General features: G+C 49.1%; 2 long non-coding RNA genes across 2 annotated transcripts; both read left to right on the top strand.

Annotated features, from left to right (window-relative positions):
* Nucleotides 1–1121: 1121 nt before the first annotated feature.
* On the top strand, nt 1122–5395 carry LOC141042392 (uncharacterized). The gene is made up of 3 exons (XR_012204961.1): nt 1122–2021; nt 3440–3507; nt 5091–5395. It is a non-coding gene; the product is annotated as an uncharacterized lncRNA (long non-coding RNA).
* A 5846-nt stretch (nt 5396–11241) lies between these two features.
* Nucleotides 11242–13499, top strand: LOC141020987 (uncharacterized). Its single transcript, XR_012180982.1, has 2 exons — nt 11242–11647; nt 13247–13499. It is a non-coding gene; the product is annotated as an uncharacterized lncRNA (long non-coding RNA).
* The last annotated feature ends 1592 nt before the right edge of the window (nt 13500–15091 follow it).

Raw genomic sequence — 15091 nt, 5'->3', positions numbered from 1 at the left:
GGGAAGGGGAAGTGGTCATATGCATTCTCAGAAGATTTTGAAGATAAATCAGTTTAGAAGACATTGACCTCATAGCACGAAGACATTCACTTATATGTTGAGAGTTGGTTCCAGATTTGTACGAATCCAAGAATAGGTACAAGTGAGGAATCTAACTACGTGTGAAGCATAAGTGAATCTACTAGGCATCATATGAGATGTAGAACATGATAGATCCAAATTTGTGGAGGCAGAAACCACTTTTGGTAGGAAGGATGAATCTATCGGGTCAAAAAGACAGTAAAAAGAGGGTTTTAATTTACCACACGATGAACTGCTAGACGGAGTAGAAGATGAGGCCGAGCAGTTCGATCTTCCGTGCCCTAACTTGGCGACGGCGGAAACCTACGGCGGCGGCGGAGAAGACGATGTCCGCGGCCGGCGTGAAGACGGCGTCGGTGAGGTCGCGGCAGCTAAGCGCTTCGTCGCCGGCATCGTCGAGAGCTAGCGGTGGCGCTAGGGTTTGTCGAGGTGGAGAGGTGGAAGAAGGATTTTTGACCGCGATGGGATGTGCATTTATAGGGAGAGGGACAGCACAATGTAATTACGCAGGTGCCGCTGGCGGTTCACATCTAAGGGACACGTGGAGAACATGCAACATATTGGGAGTTGTTCCATGTTCCCACGCACGCCTGGACTGTCGGGTGGTCATTCCGGCTTCTCCGGGTTTCAGGCAATAAGAATAGAGCATTTAAAACAGATTTAATGTTTGTCTCTGTATTTTCTGCTAACAAGGACGCAGAGAAGACATTCGACGGTTTCAACAGAATGCATATGATTTGGATAGATAGAGTTTGAGGTAGAAGCATAGAGAGGTTAGGGTCCGATCACATTCACTTAGTTCAAAAGATTCAAACGAGAAGACATAGCTACAAGTGAATGCTGTAGAGGACAGAACACTAATATATGTATATATCAGAATAAGATCAAATCAACATTGTGAAGATAAACATGAAGTCATGTTAATATTGAAGACAAACCAAATGCGAAGGCTTAGCAAATGTAACGAGATTTCTTGTAGTGGAGGAGAATTGTGACGCCCGGATAATTAAGCTACAATAATCCTCTGTTAATGATGCCATGTCACCACTGTTACTCTTGCTAAACCCACTTGTTTCAAACACAGGTCAAATTCAAATTCCGAAAACAAGTCAAATTCTTATTTCTTCAAACTGTCTAGTAAAAATGTTCGGTGGGTTGAAAATATTCGCTAACTAATTGTCATGAATGATTCAACATCATTTGAGATATTTAATTTCCCTTGGAAATTAAAACAGTTCCAAATCAGCCTTTTCTTATACTTTTCCATTTGTGAAAAATCCAAATCAATTCAAACTCCTCCCAAACTTTTTGTGGTAGTGCCAAATATTGTAATGTATTTATGTGGCCAAGTTCCACATTTTTACAAAGACCAATTAACAGCTCAAAATATTGCAAACAGATTCTGCAATCAGTGTAAAAATAAAATAAAAGGGGAAGGCCTAACTACTATGTGTTAATGGGCTCTAGTGCCATTGTGCACTTTGGCCCGTCTAACAACATTGGGCAGCCCACCTCCACCTCATCCCCAACCTCGCTACAGGAGGCGGGGGGATCGTGGCGGCCGTCCCATGGCGCCCCTGGTCCCGTGGCGGTCATCCCCGCTCTCTCCCTGTGGATAAGAGGATGCCCCGATGCCCTCCTCCCTCCCTTGACGAACCCTAGCGCCCCCATCTCCTCTCCCTCGCTCTCTCTCAATGAAATCGCCCGAGTAGCCACCATGGCCATCGCCGTCGTCGCGGCCACTGGCCTCCCCGCGGCCGGAGCTCGTGTCCAGGAGGACCTCCGGCATCGTCTCCTTCACCACGTGCACCGGTTCGAGCTAGGACCACTCCAAGCCTCTCCATCGAGCTCTTCTCTGCCGCAGACGTCACCATCTCGCCGTCGATTCGCCTCTCCGACACCACTCCAACTGCCCCGAGCACTCCACCGGCCTCCTCCCAGTGAGCCGTGTTCCCCTCCCCTTCCCCCATCGATTCCACCGTCGATTGACGCCGTCTCGCTCGCGCCCGAAGCTCACGGCGACCTCGTACTCACCGCGCCCGTGCTCGCTAGGCTTCCAGCTCACTAGGCGTCGTCCGCACCCCACGGGCCTCCTGACGCGTGCCCCGCGCCCTGGTTGCGCGCTCGCGCCCCCCACCCGCGCTGGCCGCAACCACTATCGCCTCCGCCGCTGTCTCACAGCCGCCGACGCCCGCCACTGTTGTTCCTTCGCTGCCGCCGCCGCTCGGTCATCGCCGTAGCTGTACCTTTAGCCGCCTCCCCTGCCACACCCCGAGCCTGCCAGGGCCTCGGGCAAGCCCTGCACCATGCCGCCCGCGTACCTCCGTGCCCGTGCGTCGCCGGCCGTGCTCACCCACCGCCGCATGCGCGTGCGGCCGCCGCGCCGCGCCTCGCCCGTCCGCAGCTCCCCGGTCCCCCGCGCCCACCGTTCCTCCCTCTACCTCGCGCGAGCCGGCGGCCATCTCGTGCACCCCGCACCGGCGCTAGGCCGTGCCCCGCTCTCCCGCCCCTCGCAACTGCTTCGGCCCACCGCTCTTGGCCATGGCCTCGCCTTTCTCTGAACGAGCACGGGCTCATCCGAACTGATAATGGGGATTAGCCCCTATTCTTTTTGTTGTTTTTAATTACTTAGCCTAATGACAGGTGGCCCCCACCCCCACTATTAGTTAATTAATGAAAAACTAAATTTAATTAAGTTAATAGACACTGACAGCTCGGCCCCATGATTTAATTAGATTAACTAAAACATTTAGCTGTTCAGTCAATGACAGATGGGTCCCACGGGGGCCTTTGACCAGTCAACTGCTGACTGGACAGTTGACTGGGCCCACTGTCAGCCCCACACAGCCATGGGCTGGGTGTACTTTTGGGTACACTTAGCATTTCTAATCTATTTTCAAAATATTATTAATTTCATAAATTGTTTAAATCTTTAATAAACCACAGAAAATAATCCGTAACTCGGATGAAAAAGTTTTATATATGAAAATTGCTCAGAACAACGAGACGAATCCGAACACGCGGTCCGTTTACCTGTCAGATGCCTCTAACTATCTGAACATGGAACTTTTCCTCTCTGGTCATCTGTTATATATGAAAGTTGCTCAGAACGACGAGACGAATCCAAACACGCGGTCCGTTTACCTGTCAGATGCCTCTAACTATTTGAACATGGAACTTTCCCTCTCCGGTCATCTGTCTGACACAGGTCCGGAACCGGGAAAACATTCCCGGTTGACTTCCCCCTTCACTGGTATCGTGTAGCACCGCGTTAGAACACGTATAGCTTTGCATGTTGTCCTGTTATGCACTTGCTTGCTATGTATTTACTGTTTCTCCCCTCTCTTCTCTTCGGTAGACCCTGTGACGATGCTGATGCCCCTGTGATCGACGACGACACTTCTTCCTTTTCAGCAGAGCTTCCAGGCAAGCCCCCCCTTTGATCATCCCGATATCGCCCATTCCATTCTCTCATGCTTTCATTAGATTTTGCTACTGTTATTGTTTGCTCCTATTCTGATGCATAGCCTGCTTTTGTAACCTGCTTATTGTTACCTACCTGCTTATCCTAAACTGCTTAGTATAGGTTGGTTAGTGATCCATCAGTGACCCCCACCTTGTCCTTGTTGCCCCTGCTTCATCATCGAAGACCCGATCAACGGGATCGAAGACCAGGCCCCGGCACCGCACATCACTTTTCCCTTAGTTGCTCGACACTACCAGGTTACTATTGAGTGCCGAGGGTGAGACCTCTACAACACTTCTGATGTTAACCCTGTAGTGTAGCTATTCGGTCGTGGTCATCGAGGGTGATTCCGCCTTAACCACTTCCGATACGACTCTGTCGTGCAACCCCTCAAGTGTGAACCTCGGGGGGTGATTCCTCTTACGTTCACCTTGATGATTACATCGAGTGGAATTCACCGGGGGTGATTCCTCGAGTTTTCCCCTTGATGTCTGGACACACGGATACTTGGACTTTACAACTATTACTTGGAAAGGCGGGTCGACCCTGAGGGGTACCCGCGAGTGATGTGGAGACGGGTTGACCTGGAGGGTGCCCGCGAGATAATTACGAGGCGTGGCCGGGCATTCCTAGCCCTTGCCGCAAGTCCTCGAGACGAGGCAACGGGGTCACATCTTTCGTGAGTCTCTGCTTGTTACCGCGCGTTCCTAATCCACTACGATTTGGATATTTGATCCGAGGGGCCTCTGGCCTGATAGCACTAACCATCACGTGGGCATAGTATGGGCGTTCTGCGTCGTATGCATCAGCCGAAGCTTATTAGACGTCAGCGACTGAGCGGCGTGCGCCGGGTTGGACTGGTAAGCACCTTCCTTTTTAAGGAGGTAGCTAGGTTTGCTCACCGGCTGCGTTCGCAACGTGCAGGAGTTCCTGGGGCGATGGCCCATGACCCCTGGGGGCATAGGTTTAGTCCGGTGTGCTTGACCTCTCTATTAAGCCTAGGTCAGGTTGCGGCGTATTGTTTGGCCGAGGCCGGGCATGACCCAGGAAAGTGTGTTCGGCCGGAGTTAATCGAGCGTGGTGGGTAAGTTGGTGCACCCCTGCAGGGAAGAAAACATCTATCGATAGCCTGTCCTAGGGTAACGGACACGTGGAGTTGTATCCCGATCGATACAACTAGAAATGGATACTTGTGATGAGAAATGGATTGTGATGAGAAATGGATAGTATGGCTCTGGGATTGCTTTCTCGCAAGGAGTCGAGAAAGGATCTCTGGCCGAGGTTGATAACACTACTACTACTTTACTTTATGCTACTCTTATCTCTTCTGATGCTGCAATATGCTTGGAGCTGCTTGAAGATGCTAGTCTTCGATAGGCTAGGCTTTCCCCTTCTCTTCTGGTATTCTGCAGTTCAGTCCACATATACAGCCCATTTCATTGATACCGATGCATATGTAGTGTAGATCCTTGCTTGCGAGTACTTTGGATGAGTACTCACGGTTGCTTTGCTCCCCCCTTTCCCCCTTTCTTCTTCTTTCCAGTTGATGCAACTAGATGTCGAAGCCCAGGAGCCAGATGCCACCGCCGATGCCTACTACTACGTGGAGACCGCCGACGACCAGGAGTAGTTATGAGGCTCCCAGGCAGGAGGCCTTGCCTTTTCAATCGTAGATGCTCTTGTGCTGGCCTTATTAAGGCAAACTTGTCTAACTCTTGTCTGTACTCGGATATTGTTGCTTCCGCTGACTCTTGTGTATTCGAGCTTATGTATTAGAGCCCTCGAGGCCCCTGGCTTGTAATATAAAGCTTGTATTTTTTAATTTGTGTCTAGAGTTGTGTTGTGATATCTTTCCGTGAGTCCTTGATCTTGACCGTACACATTTGCGTGTATGATTAGTGTACGATTGAATCGAGGGCGTCACAAGTTGGTATCAGAGCCAACTGCCTGTAGGTAGCCCCCTTTCCAACTCCTTGGCCGAAGTTGAGTCTAGTCGTCCAAAACTGTTTTACTAACTTGGCTGTGTGGCTTACGGGCCCACGTCGCCATTGGGTGGTATTAGGATCTTTTTATTCCTCGTCTACACTCTGGGACTCTGATCTCTCGTCTATTCGGGTTAAAGACTTTACTAACTCTGACTCTAGGATCTCGTAACCACTTCCTCCCGGAGAGCCCCTTCACTACAGATGATCGCTTGCTTCGCCAGAAGATTCTGCAGATACTCCTCGATGTTTCCCGAGACCCTGTGCCCACTGCTTTGAGTTCCTGACCACCGATATTCCCCGTGAATAACATCCTTGCCGCTTGTACATTCTTCCCCAGTTGTTCCTGTTGTTACAAGATACCCCTAGTACTCTCCGTTGTTTCGAGAATCCTTTGTGCCTTCTGCTTTGCAGCTTCTTTTTGCACTGCGGATAATTCACTTAACCGGGGTTCATTCATCCCCAGTTATTCATATGCTTTCCAAAATACCTGAAAATGCCATCTGATCTTTCAAAATCCTCTGCAGCCTATTGCTCTTGATTCCCCTTGCGTGCTTGCATTAAGATTAATTCCATATGTCTAGCAATATTCTTTAAAATTCTTTGTGATTGTCATTCTGTTCCCATGGATTCAGCGTGTGTGCGAATACTCGCAATCATCAATTAATCCTTGGAAATTTTCTTTCCGGCTCAGACATCCTTCCAGATATGAGCTGGTTCTTGCCCAATCAAGATTTGATTGGGTGCACCTCTAAGTCTATTCAACTTACTCATCTTTTGATCAGAGCCTCTGCTTCTGATCCTTCGTCTTGAAATCATAATTCGTGGGTACCCAAGCATCGAATCATTCAGACGTTTCTATAAGCCGATGCCTTTGCATCCCCTTCTTCATCTGATTGATTACTGATACTCACATCAACTCTGTCGTGAATCGCCAGATCCATTGCTGGGTTGTTATCCGACAGTGTCCTTCACATCCAAAATCTTATCAGTTTTTCCCTGATACATAATACCTTCGGTATATTGTATCATCTGCTTTGACTTCGATACTCTGATTTCGAACTCGTATCTTTTGCTTGGTTGATGGTTGTATAGATTCGTAAAAATGCCCCAATGGGTTGAACTTATGCCTTCCATAATCCATGTGAACCTAAGAGTTCTCATGAGTCTTACTCTTCTGGTACTTCACCAGATAAATTTTCAGCACTACAATTTCTTCGAAAACGAGAAGTGTCGTGGAATTAACACGTCAGATGTCCTAGGTGTAAGGACTTAGTCGAGGGGCCAACGCATCTATGTAGTAGCTTGAGACGGGTTGATTGGGATGAGAGACGCAGGGCGGATCAATGCACAAGACAAGGGTTTAGACAGCTTCGGGCCCCGGGAAACATCATCCGGTAATAACCCTACATGCTGTTTGTGGCTAGGTCTCATTATGCTTATGAGAGAGTCGCCGGTAAGCCGGCTCTTTGTGTCTAGCCCTAGAGATTGTTTCTTGTTGCTCGTCCCTCTTTGAGGTGCCCTGCCCCTCCTTATATAAGTTAGAGGGGCGGGTTACATGTGGAGTCCTAGTAGGACTAGGACTAGTCTATCTTCTCTTATAAGTTAATTACAAGTCCGGGTCTTGCTTCCTTGTAAAGGAAATATTCGTCATCCCTTTCCTTTTAAGCCGGCCCATCATAAACGTGAGCCGGCCTTCTGGGCCTTGGGCCTAGTCTTCTATCTGACCCGCCGTCGGGGTCATCCGTGAGTCGTCAGGCTCGTGAGTCGTCTGGCTGTGAGCCGCCAGACCCGTGAGTCGCCAGTCCTCCGGTGGGTCACGGTGAAGCGCCAAGTCCGGTCGGGTCATACTTCCGGCCGGGTCATTCCGCGGGGTATATCCCCGACAAGAAGTGAATGAAAGGTTATGCTTTGAAGAAGTGGGAGTCGACCTTGAACTTTGTGTTCATGCCCATGGAACCGAAGTAGAACTTATCATGGAAGCTGCTCGTAAAAATAATTATTTCCTTGGTAGTTCATCTTGTATCTATGATTTGATCATTCATAATCATGGTTCCGACCATAGTTTCTCCTTAATTCCATTTCCCGGACAAGTTAAAATACTTGTCTCCTGCAAGTCATTTCACCTGTCCAACCTCCAATTTGATCTACCTTCAAGTATTGCCTCATGTTATCTTGAGGATATTGTGTCATTGCACTACCTCTTGTAAATTCTTAATTAGAGTGATACTCCGTCATATCATTCCCAGCCTGATCGGTTATATTTTTATCGTGTCAACTTTTAACTGCGCTACCTGGTCCTTATGCCCGGAGCAACTTTCGACGATGAGCTAAGCTTACGTCGATCTTCCTCACCTTATCATTTCACCCCGAACAACAAGCTTGACTTCGAGCTTGTGTCGAATCCGTGGTTCTCATAGCCTTTCACTTCATCCTTCCTTTTCTGCTCGATGGCATCTTCATAGAGTCTCTCGACAAAATCTGTCGTGATCACCGTCAACACTTTGGCTTCTTGAGAGATGTCAATTGAATTCATGGCTAGAAATACCATCCCTGCCCCTCGATGATTTGTGATATCATCGATGACATCTTGACTTTCTGCCAACACAGACCTGGTTGTGCTTGGTTATTCCTTACGTTCTGAGATATCTTGGAATTGTTTCTCGGTATCTCTTGAGATCCTCGAACCCAATCTTTACTTGACACCATATCATTGCCACATCGAAGCATGACTGTGGTATTCCGAATATCAACAAGAACATCGGAAGCATAATACAAAAGGTTTCTCGTTCAATTACCCTCACACCATTGTATGGGTAATATCCTGATTCTTCCCTCCCCCATTATCTAAATGCTTTTGAACTTGCTGTCCTATCATGTATACCCTGCTCCGCTTTCCTTGGGAAGGATATACTCCCAACTCTTATGTGTGAACACATCTCCCTTTCCTTTGGGTTGTTTGATTCGGTAATCATATTTGTCCTTTCCATTGGTTTGTTTAACCTTTCTTGTAACATAACATATCTGAGCAGTGATAATTCCCTGCTTACGTAAACACCTCGATGTACAAACTCTATCAGTAAGACCTTGTTACTATTGTTGATGACATTCCGATAGCCACCGATGGACGAGAACTTTGCCTATTGGTCCGCCTCGTTCAACGAGCAGGAAAATGGTTCTCTTCGTCCCTCGCCCTTGGTACCAGCGTTGTTGCCAACATAACTGACAGGTTGTCCTTTGTCCTGCCTTGCTATCATGGCCGTGCAAATGTTAGCACCCTTCCTACTTTTAACCCATATGGTGGGCCCATAACCCACAGTTCCACAGGATCGAAACCTGACTCTCCTGTACCCCCCTGACTTCCAAAATTGTTCCTCGCACTTGGCTTCGTATGTAAATCACGAGCCACCTTCCTAGTGATCTATTCTGGTATCAGACGCAATACTTATTCCCATTGCTCTGAGCCCCATTCACCCTCTGTTTCAGGCAATGAATGATTGCCTACCCGGTTGAAGCTTCTTTTTGCTCCTCCTTACCTTGCACTCGATGACTCTTGAATTTCAACTCGAGAGATGCCTCTATGCCACGTTCACTGAGATAGCCCCTAGTTGCCTATCATGTGTTGAGCTCCGTCCTTCCCGAGTCTTTCCCCTTACTCCACCCCTTAATCTCGGGACGAGATTTCTTGTAGTGGAGGAGAATTGTGACGCCCGGATAATTAAGCTACAATAATCCTCTGTTAATGATGCCATGTCACCACTGTTACTCTTGCTAAACCCACTTGTTTCAAACACAGGTCAAATTCAAATTTCGAAAACAAGTCAAATTCTTATTTCTTCAAGCTGTCAAGTAAAAATGTTCGGTGGGGTTAAAATATTCGCTAACTAATTGTCATGAATGGTTCAACATCATTTGAGATATTTAATTTCCCTTGGAAATTAAAACAGTTCCAAATCAGCCGTTTCTTATACTTTTCCATTTGTGAAAAATCCAAATCAATTCAAACTCCTCCCAAACTTTTTGTCGTAGTGCCAAATATTGTAATGTATTTATGTGGCCAAGTTCCACATTTTTACAAAGACCAATTAACAGCTCAAAATATTGCAAACATATTCTGCAATCAGTGTAAAAATAAAATGAAAGGGGAAGGCCTAACTAGTACTCCCTCCGTTCCAAAATAGATGACCCAACTTTGTACTAAATTAGTACAAAGTTGGGTCATCTATTTTGGAACGGACGGAGTATGTGTTAATGGGCTCTAGTGCCATTGTGCACTTTGGCCCGTCTAACAACATTGGGCAGCCCACCTCCACCTCATCCCCAACCTCGCTACAGGAGGCGGCGGGGGGGGGGGATCGTGGCGGCCATCCCATGGCGCCCCTGGTCCCGTGGCGGTCATCCCCGCTCTCTCCTTGTGGATAAGAAGATGCCCCGACGCCCTCCTCCCTCCCTTGACGAACCCTAGCGCCCCCATCTCCTCTCCCTCGCTCTCTCTCAATGAAATCGCCCGAGTAGCCGCCATGGCCATCGCCGTAGTCGCGGCCACTGGCCTCCCCGCGGCCGGAGCTCGTGTCCAGGAGGACCTCCGGCGTCGTCTCCTTCGCCACGTGCACCGGCTCGAGCTAGGACTACTCCAAGCCTCGCCATCGAGCTCTTCTCTGCCGCGGACGTCACCATCTCGCCGTCGATTCGCCTCTCCGACGCCACTCCAACCGCCCCGAGCTCTCCACCGCCCTCCTCCCAGTGCGCCGCGTTCCCCTCCCCTTTCCCCCATCGATTCCACCGTCGATTGACGCCGTCTCGCTCGCGCCCGAAGCTCATGGCGACCTCGTACTCACCGCGCCCGCGCTCGCTAGGGTTCCCACTCACCAGGCGTCGTCCGCGCCCCACGGGCCTCCTGACGCGCGCCCCGCGCCCTGGTTGCCTGCTCGCGCCCCCCTACCCGCGCTGGCCGCAACCACTATCGCCTTCGCCGCTGTCTCACAGCCGCCGGCGCCCGCCACTGTTGTTCCTTCGCTGCCGCCGCTGCTCGGTCATCACCGTTGCTGTCGCTTTAGCCGCCTCCCCCGCCACACCCCGAGCCTGCCAGGGCCTCGGGCAAGCCCTGCACTGCGCCGCCCGCGTACCTCTGTGCCCGTGCGTCGCCGGCCATGCTCACCCACTGCCGCATGCGCGTGCGGTCGCCGCACCGCGCCTCACCCGTCCGCAGCTCCCCGGTCCCCCGCGCCCACCGTTCCTCCCTCTACCTCGCGAGAGCCGGCGTCCATCTCGTGCGCCCCGCACCGGCGCCAGGCCGCGCCCCGCTCTCCCGCCCCTCGCAACTGCTTCGGCCGGCACTCTTGGCCATGGCCTCGCCTTTCTCTAAACGAGCACGGGCTCATCCGAACTGATAATATGGATTAGCCCCTGTTCTTTTTGTTTTTTTATTACTTAGAGTTAGCCTAATGACAGGTGGCCCCCACTATTAGTTAATTAACTAAAAACTAAATTTAATTAAGTTAATAGACACTGACAGCTCGGCCCCATGATTTAATTAGATTAACTAAAACATTTAGCTGTTCAGTCAATGACAGATGGGTCCCACAGGGGCCTTTGACCAGTAACATTGACCAGTCAACTGCTGACTGGGCCCTCTGTCAGCCCCACACAGCCGCGGGCTGGGTGTACTTTTGGGTACACTTAGCTTTTCTAATCTATTTTCGAAATATTATTAATTTAAGAAATTGTTTAAATCTTTAATAAATCACAGAAAATAATCCGTAACTCGGATGAAAAAGTTTTATATATGAAAGTTGCTTAGAACGACGAGACGAATCCGAACACGCGGTCCGTTTACCTGTCAGATGCCTCTAACTATCTGAACATGGAACTTTCCCTCTCCGGTCATCTGTCTGACACAGGTCTGGAACCGGGAAAACATTCCCGGTTGACTTCCCCCTTCACCGGTATCGTGTAGCACCGCGTTAGAACATGTCTAGCTCTGCCTGTTGTCCTGTTATGCACTTGCTTGCTATGTATTTACTGTTTCTCCCCCCTCTTCTCTTCGGTAGACCCCGTGACGACGCTGATGCCCCTGTGATCGACGACGACACTTCTTCCTTTTCAGCAGAGCTTCCAGGCAAGCCCCCCTTTGATCATCCCGATATCGCCCATTCCGTTCTCTCATGCTTGCATTAGATTTTGCTACTGTTATTGTTTGCTCCTATTCTGATGCATAGCCTGCTTTTGTAACCTGCTTATTGTTACCTACCTACTTATCCTAAACTGCTTAGTATAGGTTGGTTAGTGATCCATCAGTGACCCCCACCTTGTCCTTGTTGCCCCTGCTTCATCATCGAAGACCCGATCAACGGGATCGAAGACCAGGCCCCGGCACCGCACATCACTTTCTCCTTAGTTGCTCGACACTACTAGGTTACTATCGAGTGCTGAGGGTGAGACCTCTACAACACTTCTGATGTTAATCCTGTAGTGTAGCTATTCGGTCGTGGTCATCGAGGGTGATTCCGCCTTAACCACTTCTGATACGACTCTGTCGTGCAACCCCTCAAGTGTGAACCTTGGGGGGTGATTCCTCTTACGTTCACCTTGATGATTACATCGAGTGGAATTCACCGGGGGTGATTCCTCGGGTTTTCCCCTTGATGTTTGGACACACAGATACTTGGACTTTACAACTGTTACTTGGAATGGCAGGTCGACCCTGAGGGGTACCCGCGAGTGATGTGGAGACGGGTTGACCTGGAGGGTGCCCACGAGATAATTACGAGGCGTGGCCGGGCATTCCTAGCCCTTGCCGCAAGTCCTCGAGACGGGGCAACGGGGTCACATCTTTCGTGAGTCTCTGCTTGTTACCGCGCGTTCCTAATCCACTACGATTTGGATATTTGATCCGAGGGGCCTCTGGCCTGATAGCACTAACCATCACGTGGGCATAGTATGGGCGTTCTGCGTCGTATGCATCAGCCGAAGCTTATTAGACGTCAGCGACCGAGCGGCGCGCGCCGGGTTGGAGTGGTAAGCACCTGCCTTTTTTAAGGAGGTAGCTAGGTCTGCTCACCGGCCGCATTCGCAACGTGCAGGAGTTCCCGGGGCGATGGCTCATGACCCCTGGTGGCATAGGTTTAGTCCGGCGTGCTTGACCTCTCTATTAAGCCTAGGTCGGGTTGCGGCGTATTGTTTGGCCGAGGCCGGGCATGACCCAGGAAAGTGTGTCCGGCCGGAGTTAATCGAGCGTGGTGGGTAAGTTGGTGCACCCCTGCAGGGAAGAAAACATCTATCGATAGCCTGTCCTACGGTAACGGACACTTGGAGTTGTATCCCGATCGATACAACTAGAACTGGATACTTGTGTTGAGAAATGGATTGTGATGAGAAATGGATAGTATGGCTCTGGGATTGCTTTCTCGCAGGGAGTCGAGAAAGGATCCCTGGGCGAGGTTGATAACACTACTACTACTACTTTACTTTATGCTACTCTTATCTCTTCTGATGCTGCAAGATGCTTGGAGCTGCTTGAAGATGCTAGTCTTTGATAGGCTAGGCTTTCCCCTTCTCTTTTGGCATTCTGCAGTTCAGTCCACATATACAGCCCATTTCATTGATACCGATGCATATGTAGTGTAGATCCTTGCTTGCGAGTACTTTGGATGAGTACTCACGGTTGCTTTGCTCCCCCTTTTCCCCCTTTCTTCTTCTTTCCGGTTGATGCAACCAGATGTCGGAGCCCAGGATCCAGATGCCACCGCTGGTGCCTACTACTACGTGGAGACCGCCGACGACCAGGAGTAGTTAGGAGGCTCCCAGGCAGGAGGCCTGGCCTTTTCAATCGTAGATGCTCTTTTGCTGGCCTTCTTAAGGCAAACTTGTCTAACTCTTGTCTGTACTCGGATATTGTTGCTTCCGCTGACTCTTGTGTATTCGAGCCCTCGAGGCCCCTGGCTTGTAATTTAAAGCTTGTATTTTTTTAATTTGTGTCTAGAGTTGTTGTGCTATCTACCCGTGAGTCCTTGATCTTGATCGTACACATTTGCGTGCATGATTAGTGTACGATTGAATCGAGGGCGTCACAATGCATAAGTGTTAGGATGTGTGCCTGATCATAGGACATTCGAGGATTCCAAGATATTTAGCTCACACCGCAACTTGCAAAACCTTTTCTCATCCAAGGGCTTTGTGAAGATATCTGCCAATTGCTCTTCAGTGTTGACGTGTATGATATTAATATCTTCCTTCACGACATGATCTCTGAGAAAGTGATGACGAATTTCAATGTGCTTTGTCTTCGAGTGCTGAACTGGGTTGTTGGCAATCTTGATGGCGCTTTCGTTGTCACAGTAGAGTGGTACTTGTTTCAGATGGATGCCATAGTCCTTGAGTGTTTTCTTCATCCATAGAAGCTGAGCGCAGCAAGATCCAGCAGCAATGTATTCAGATTCAGCAGTGGAGAGAGATACACAATTCTGCTTCTTTGAAGACCAACAGACAAGTGATCGTCCCAGAAAGTGACATGTGCCTGATGTAGACTTGCGATCCACCTTGTCACCAGCATAATCAGTATCCGAGAATCCAACTAAATCAAACTCCGAGCCCTTTGGATACCATAATCCTAATGTTGGGGTGTAAGCCAAATATCAAAGAATCCGCTTCACAGCTAAGTGATGCGATTCCTTTGGTGCCGCTTGGAATCGAGCACACATGCAAACACTAAGCATAATATCTGGCCTAGATGCACATAAATAAAGTAAAGAACCAATCATGGAGCGGTATACCTTTTGATCGAACTCTTTACCACTGGCGTCGGGACCCAGATGACTCTTGGTTGGCATTGGCGTCGTGTAACCTTTGCAGTCTTGCATTCCAAACTTCTTCAGGCAATCTTTGAGATATTTCTCTTGAGATATGAAGATGCCATTGCTTTGCTGATGAATTTGAAGACCAAGGAAGAACTTCAGCTCACCCATCATTGACATCTGATATTGCTCTTGCATCATGTGTCCAAACTCATCACTATATTTCTGGTTGGTGCAGCCGAAGATAATGTCATCCACATATATTTGGCACACAAACAATTCACCATCATATGTCTTCGTGAAGAGTGTGGGATCAAGGGAACCAGGTTTGAAGCCTTTGCTCTTCAGGAAGTCTTTGAGTGTGTCATACCAAGTGCGAGGGGCTTGTTTGAGGCCATACAGTGCCTTGTTTAGCTTGTACACCATATCAGGATGTTTTGGATCTTCAAAGCCAGGAGGTTGTGCAACATACACTTCTTCTTCAATCTTGCCGTTGAGAAATGCACTCTTCACATCCATTTGATACAGCAGGATGTTGTGATGATTTGCATAGGCTAGCAATATGCGAATAGCTTCAAGCCTAGCCACAGGAGCAAATGTTTCATCGAAGTCAATCCCTTCAACTTGACTGTATCCTTGAGCAACGAGACGATCCTTGTTTCTGACAACTTGACCATGCTCATCTTGCTTGTTGCGATATATCCATTTTGTGCCTATTATGTTGTGCTTGCGGGGGTCAGGACGCTTGACAAGTTCCCAGACATTGTTCA

The sequence above is a fragment of the Aegilops tauschii genome, chromosome 3 (genome assembly GCF_002575655.3).
Source record: "Aegilops tauschii subsp. strangulata cultivar AL8/78 chromosome 3, Aet v6.0, whole genome shotgun sequence".
Classification (NCBI taxonomy): Eukaryota; Viridiplantae; Streptophyta; class Magnoliopsida; order Poales; family Poaceae; genus Aegilops; species Aegilops tauschii.
Note: the sequence above shows the minus strand (reverse complement) of the source record. Positions and strands in the feature narration are given on the sequence as shown.